The sequence below is a fragment of the Cherax quadricarinatus genome, chromosome 78 (assembly GCF_038502225.1).
Source record: "Cherax quadricarinatus isolate ZL_2023a chromosome 78, ASM3850222v1, whole genome shotgun sequence".
In the NCBI taxonomy this organism is placed as follows: domain Eukaryota; kingdom Metazoa; phylum Arthropoda; class Malacostraca; order Decapoda; family Parastacidae; genus Cherax; species Cherax quadricarinatus.
Window position 1 is genome coordinate 11,696,286 of NC_091369.1, and position 7,283 is coordinate 11,703,568.

General features: G+C 42.9%; 1 long non-coding RNA gene across 1 annotated transcript in view; it reads left to right on the plus strand.

The window, feature by feature from the left end:
- Nucleotides 1-229: 229 nt before the first annotated feature.
- The window catches only part of LOC138855002 (uncharacterized), a 465,781-nt gene continuing 458,727 nt past the window's right edge, over nt 230-7,283 (plus strand). Inside the window, exon 1 of the long non-coding RNA XR_011394167.1 lies at nt 230-676. This is a non-coding gene — a long non-coding RNA (uncharacterized lncRNA). The remainder of the gene's footprint in view (nt 677-7,283) is intronic.

Below are 7,283 nucleotides of genomic sequence, written 5' to 3' on the forward strand. Positions count from 1 at the left end.
TACCCTTCTCAGTTTGCTAGTCATGATTTGTGTGTGTTGACAGCGTTTTCACCCATACAGAAGCGAGTAACAGTGGCCTGACAAGCGATTCCGGGCAGTTGCTCGTATTTCTTGAGTTTTGATTGGCCCGACACTCCATTCTAGATTTGTGATTGGGCCAGAAAGTGCGTGAAAGGCAGGTCAAGCTTGCTGAGGAACACCCCACAACACCACCCATCTCTGAGTTAATAGCCGAGTTGCTTCACCAGTGTTGGTCGCCTGTGTTACTGTGAAGAATTTGTGTATTTAAAGTATATTACTGCGGTGTAAGTGACACTTCAGCGAGTGTTAAAACTTAAGACAACTTAGAGAAGCGAGTGGACGCAAGTTTAAAATTTACGTTATAAACCTTACCTTAGAAAACATAGGTTATAAAAATCTACGTTGAAACGATACATTAGCAGGCGTACTTTATGAATATATGCTGGAAAACCTACGTTATAAACGTATATTTTAAAACACACTGTGAAAACACACGTTAGAAGACATACGTATGTTTTTTTTGTGTGCACGAGCATGTGCAAACATAAATTAATGTAATGAATAAGTGAAAAAACCTGGTGCAGGAACGAAAGTGTTTTCGTCATGCTAACGTCGCTGTTGACGTTGCTACAGACGTCGCTGGCTCGGAATAAAGGTAAGGGAATCTTTCCTGTTTCGTGAGTGAGCGGCCAATCATCCCCATACGCAACTTCAGTCAATAACCAGAACGATGGACGGGAATTCGAACGGTGGTATACCAGGCCCTGCGCTGTAAGCACTCAGCCACGGAGGTTACAATAGCGTGATTTTTACCAGCAGCACAACTGTGACCTGGTTGTATCAGCGGCACCAAGTGTGACTCTACTGTCTCGTGCCACAGCACCAGAATTTTTCAATATATATCGTCTCGTACCTCTCAAAGCCAGATAGTCCATATACTCGGGATAAGTTGTAAGAACGTCTGTGACTAAACAGTGGACCACGATTCGAGTTTCCGTCCATTTTTCTGCTTCTTTGTATACCTTTGATGAGTTTCGAGAGTTTTTCTACTTCAACCCGGCCCTGGGCCATCCTTGTTTGGTGCTTGACTGGTCAACTAGGCTGTTGCTGCTTCTCCGCTGTCCCCCATCCCCCCACACACAAATTATTGAGAGAGAGAAAGAGAAACAAAGACACTGACACAGACCAACACATCAAAGAAAACAACTTCTCCATTCAATATTTATGTGGTTTAATCCCAGGTATTTATTTGTTGTTGCCAACCTGGCGACTTCTTATCAGGAGTAACGGCGTTGTTTACCTGATGTTGGTGCGAGGTGTGATGGTAGATAATGGAGGTGTGATAGATGATGCAGGTGTGGTAGATGATGCTGGTATGGTAGATGAGGCAGGTGTGGTAGATGATGCTGGTATGGTAGATGAGGCAGGTGTGGTAGATGAGAACATAAGAATATAGGAACACTGAAGCAGAAGATACATATGCAACATCTGGGTATCTTCACTTTGTAGACGTTTTGCCCTTCAGTGCCCTTCAGTGATGTAAAGACTAGAACTTTGTACAAAAGAAGAGGTAGTCAGTCCCTCAGCCTAGGAGTAGGTCCACTGTCTTAAATGCTTTATTAAAGAATGCTAGTAAATATGTCTGGCAGGATCGACCTCTTGTGAATCCGTGCCGAGACTCGTTAATCAAATTATGCTCATTAAGCTGGCTTCTAATAATATCGGCTGTAATTGATTCTAGTAATTTGCCTACTATAGACGTCAGGCTTACCGGACAATAATTTGATGGAATTGATTTATATCCTGATTTAAATATAGGAATTACATTAACCATCTTTCACATCTCCGGCACAACACCAGTTCGGGTTGATGCGTTAAGAGGGCACGTCAGTTATCCTGTCTTCTAATAGTGTTATTTTCCCCCTATAATCTACCTTCTCCATAATTGCTATCACATTTGTTTTGCTTTCGTAAGGCGAAGTCCAGGATCTTTCCTTAATTCATGGTGTAACTTAAATCTTTGAGGACAATTGTGTGCAGAGGTCCGAGCAAAGCTCAGACCTCTGCATCCAGTGAATGGTGCCAATTACTTAACTGGTCTTGGGGTCATCCAGTGAATGGTGCCAATTACTTAACTGGTCTTGGCGTCATCCACTGACTGGTGCCACAGAGTGGAGAGGCTTAGCAGATCGTCTGCAGAACTTTTTCTGAAAGAATGTGTTACACAGTGACGACCAATATTAAACAATTCTATAATGTGTCATAGAATTACTGTTTACATCTCTTCCCACTAGAGATTGACAGCGGTGGCGCTAGTTAACTGGAACTGCTGGCCACCAGCCAACTCTTCTTGTGAAGAGCAAAGATTCAACTTCTTCCAAATTTTGTGACTTGTAATATGACACTGAGCTAGTTCTGTGAAACCAAAAATGAGTATTTTTGCAATTGTTATTAGCTGCAGTTTTAACTTCTCGATTTAGAAGTGGATTTTTTACTTTCGTAAATGTCCATTTCGGGCCTTGATCACTATCTCTATCCTTGATGTACCTGTCGATCCTTCATCAGTATCCTTGTCAGTCCTTAATACTCTTTCGGTTCTTCATCAGTATCCCTTTTGGACCTCGATAAAAAAAATCATGATCTGAAGAACACTTTGTGACAGGTTAAATTTTATCGTTTGCTTGCTGTCTCGAGATGACCTATTTTGATACACCAGTAGATTGTCCCTGGTCCGGGCTGCGGGATTAGGACAACTCTTGAAACCCGTCAAGGGTATATCAAAGGTAATATTAGCTGTGGTTCCTATTGTGGGGAATCCTTAGTACCTCCTGCTACCTGTGTACCTAGCATCAGCCGCCATACGACAACGATAGCTAGGCTAAGGCTTGGTTACATACGCGACTTGGTAAGTACAGCTGGGTAGAGTGTGTGTGTCATTACTGCTTTAATGACCCACACGGGTTTAGCACTGCATATTAATATAATAGTGAGGGATGTACTTAAAGCGGAACTGCAAGATGTGATTGTAGTGAAGACATTTGCTTAGTTCTCTCTGGTATACTGGGCAGTAATAATAATGTTAGGTAAAAGGACACAAGTGCAACTAATGAGACATTTTATTGTGGCAACGTTTCGCTCTCCAAAACTGCTGGAGAGCGAAACGTTGCCACAAAATGTTACAGTTGCATTTGTCCTTTACCAAACGTATTGTCGGTAATTCTACCAATGTTAATACAATCAATTTCTCTCTCTCTCTCTCTCTCTCTCTCTCTCTCTCTCTCTCTCTCTCTCTCTCTCTCTCTCTCTCTCTCTCTCTCTCTCTCTCTCGCTCTCTCTCTCGCTCTCTCGCTCTCTCTCTCGCTCTCTCTCTCGCTCTCTCGCTCTCTCTCGCTCTCTCTCGCTCTCTCTCGCTCTCTCTCGCTCTCTCTCGCTCTCTCTCTCGCTCTCTCTCTCGCTCTCTCTCTCGCTCTCTCTCTCGCTCTCTCGCTCTCTCTCGCTCTCTCTCGCTCTCTCTCGCTCTCTCTCGCTCTCTCTCGCTCTCTCTCGCTCTCTCTCGCTCTCGCTCGCTCTCGCTCGCTCTCGCTCTCTCTCGCTCTCTCTCGCTCTCTCTCGCTCTCTCTCGCTCTCTCTCGCTCTCTCTCGCTCTCTCTCGCTCTCTCTCGCTCTCTCTCGCTCTCTCTCGCTCTCTCTCGCTCTCTCTCGCTCTCTCTCGCTCTCTCTCGCTCTCTCTCGCTCTCTCTCGCTCTCTCTCGCTCTCTCTCGCTCTCTCTCGCTCTCTCTCGCTCTCGCTCGCTCTCGCTCGCTCTCGCTCGCTCTCGCTCGCTCTCGCTCGCTCTCGCTCGCTCTCGCTCGCTCTCTCTCTCTCTCTCTCTCTCTCTCTCTCTCTCTCTCTCTCTCTCACACACACACACACACACACACACACACACACACACACACACACACACACACACACACACACACACACACACACACACACACACACACAACCTAGTGGCTTTCTTGTAATTGCTCTGACTGTTTATTAAAGCAATAAACAACGTTTATGCTGCTTAAGTTTTCGGTATAATTCATACATGTAGCACTCCTGTCGCCTTCCATATATACAGATAAGGTCATCTTCGTCTCCATGTACAGTATCATTAAGGTCATCTTCGTCTCCATGTACAGTATCATTAAGGTCATCTTCGTCTCCATGTACAGTATCATTAAGGTCATCTTCGTCTCCATGTACAGTATCATTAAGGTCATCTTCGTCTCCATGTACAGTATCATTAAGGTCATCTTCGTCTCCATGTACAGTATCATTAAGGTCATCTTCGTCTCCATGTACAGTATCATTAAGGTCATCTTCGTCTCCATGTACAGTATCATTAAGGTCATCTTCGTCTCCATGTACAGTATCATTAAGGTCATCTTCGTCTCCATGTACAGTATCATTAAGGTCATCTTCGTCTCCATGTACAGTATCATTAAGGTCATCTTCGTCTCCATGTACAGTATCATTAAGGTCATCTTCGTCTCCATGTACAGTATCATTAAGGTCATCTTCGTCTCCATGTACAGTATCATTAAGGTCATCTTCGTCTCCATGTACAGTATCATTAAGGTCATCTTCGTCTCCATGTACAGTATCATTAAGGTCATCTTCGTCTCCATGTACAGTATCATTAAGGTCATCTTCGTCTCCATGTACAGTATCATTAAGGTCATCTTCGTCTCCATGTACAGTATCATTAAGGTCATCTTCGTCTCCATGTACAGTATCATTAAGGTCATCTTCGTCTCCATGTACAGTATCATTAAGGTCATCTTCGTCTCCATGTACAGTATCATTAAGGTCATCTTCGTCTCCATGTACAGTATCATTAAGGTCATCTTCGTCTCCATGTACAGTATCATTAAGGTCATCTTCGTCTCCATGTACAGTATCATTAAGGTCATCTTCGTCTCCGTGTACAGTATCATTAAGGTCATCTTCGTCTCCATATATAGTATCATTAAGGTCATCTTCGTCTCCATATATAGTATCATTAAGGTCATCTTCGTCTCCATGTACAGTATCATTAAGGTCATCTTCGTCTCCATGTACAGTATCATTAAGGTCATCTTCGTCTCCATGTACAGTATCATTAAGGTCATCGTCGTCTCCATGTACAGTATCATTAAGGTCATCTTCGTCTCCATGTACAGTATCATTAAGGTCATCTTCGTCTCCATATATAGTATTATTAAGGTCATCTTCGTCTCCATGTATCCTACCATTAAGGTCATGTTCATGTATACCTTCATTAACACATAGATTCTTCTGACGTGGAAGAGAAGCAGAATACTGACCTAATATACAATAGTTAAGGAAAGGCTTGGTTAAGCGTGGCCGCGGTGCGACGGCTCTCACCATGCGTGCAGAATGGATAATTGGAAAAGTGGGCAGATGGATGTTCGACTTTCTAACAAACCGGATCCGAAAGAATGCTAATTAGAGACGTCATATCAGAGGCCTCCACCGTGAAAATCTGCGAACTGCAGGGCTTTCAACGGGGGTACATTGATGCTGATGAGTAAGACACATGTACCACACCTAGGTAGCTTTATTGTCGACGATAAAGTACCTTGATGCTGATGAGTAAGACACATGTGCAACACCTAGGTAGTTTTATTGTCGACAATAAAAATATCTTGAGGCTGATGAATAAAACACATGTGCAATACATAGCTTAATTTCCGACAATAACAACCTAAGTGATGCACATGTGTTATCCATCTACGTGTGGCATTATATAAGAGCATAAGAAAGAAGGAACACTGCAAGAGGCCTACTGGCCCATGCTAGTCAGGTCCAACTCATACCATCCAGATGGTAGCTCCCCGGAAGAGGGGGGTGGCTCTTGTTCCTAATAACTGAAGATACCTTCTTTGTATTGAACCTCTGTTTAGGTGCCATTCCCCAGGCGCTGTATAGTTCTTACGAGTATAACTCTTCCCTGTTACTCGTGGGGCTCCACAGAAGAACATGAGTGGCCGCTATAAGCAACAACCTGGTTGAACAGGCAATCAACAAGGAAGCCTGGTAAAGGGCCTGGTTATGTGGGTACTAAAACACTCGAAACCGTCACAGGTACGTCCAACTATAATGCGGAAAAGAAATGCAAGTGATCCAGGAGGGAGACCGACCTGCCCTGCCCTGCCCTGCCCTGCCCTGCCCTGCCCTGCCCTGCCCTGCCCTACCCTGCCCTGCCCTGCCCTGCCCTGCCCTGCCCTGCCCTGTCTTGTCCTGTCATGTCCTTTCCATACCTTATTTGACTAGCTGTATGGACTGGTTCCAAATTTGCATGCTAAAATGAATTCTTAGAGCAGGACTCACGATAGGCGGTGCAAAATCTTTCTTGTGTAATAAGTAGTCAGAGTATCAAATCAGTGAGCATGATGGGTAAGAGAATTTTGAGCCTCTAGGCTTCAACTATAAGAGGATTATTAGTGTTTTTAATCTCTAGGCTTCAACTGTAAGAGGATTATTAGTATTTTTAACCTCTAGGCTTCAATTGTAAGAGGATTATTAGCATTTTTAACCTCTAGGCTTCAATTGTAAGAGGATTATTAGTATTTTTAACCTCTAGGCTTCAATTGTAAGAGGATTATTAGTATTTTTAACCTCTAGGCTTCAACTATAAGAGGATTGTTATTTTTAACCTCTAGGCTTCAATTGTAAGAGGATTATTAGTATTTTTAGCCTCTAGGCTTCAACTGTAAGAGGATTATTAGTATTTTTAACCTTTAGGTTAAAACTAGACCCATAATTTTCAAGAGGGAATTTGTAACTTGAATAACGAGTGTGAATACAGAAAATTGGAATACGTAAGATGCTCTACAGGAAAAAAAAAAAAGTTTATAAATGACAACGTTTTGATTGGGCTTTCAAACATTTTTCAAGTCACTGAATTGAAAACCTGGCAAACAGTCCTTTTCCAACACTACATTAAAGTGCCTTATTTGTTCTAAGATAAAATTTTATAACTTCCCGCACACTGAAGCTTATTAACCAAGCTGTCTTCTTCAATAAGCTGAGAGTTACAAGCATCAACACCTTGTGTTGATGGAGATAAATGGTATAAAATGCTAACACAATGGAAAAATAGACACAAATGAAGCACAACGCGATCCTTTGACTGGTTTCGCCTCCACTGTGTGGGCGAAACGTAGTCAATAAAGGATTTCATTATACTGCATTTGTGTCTTATTTTTCCCACCTTGTATTGCCACTT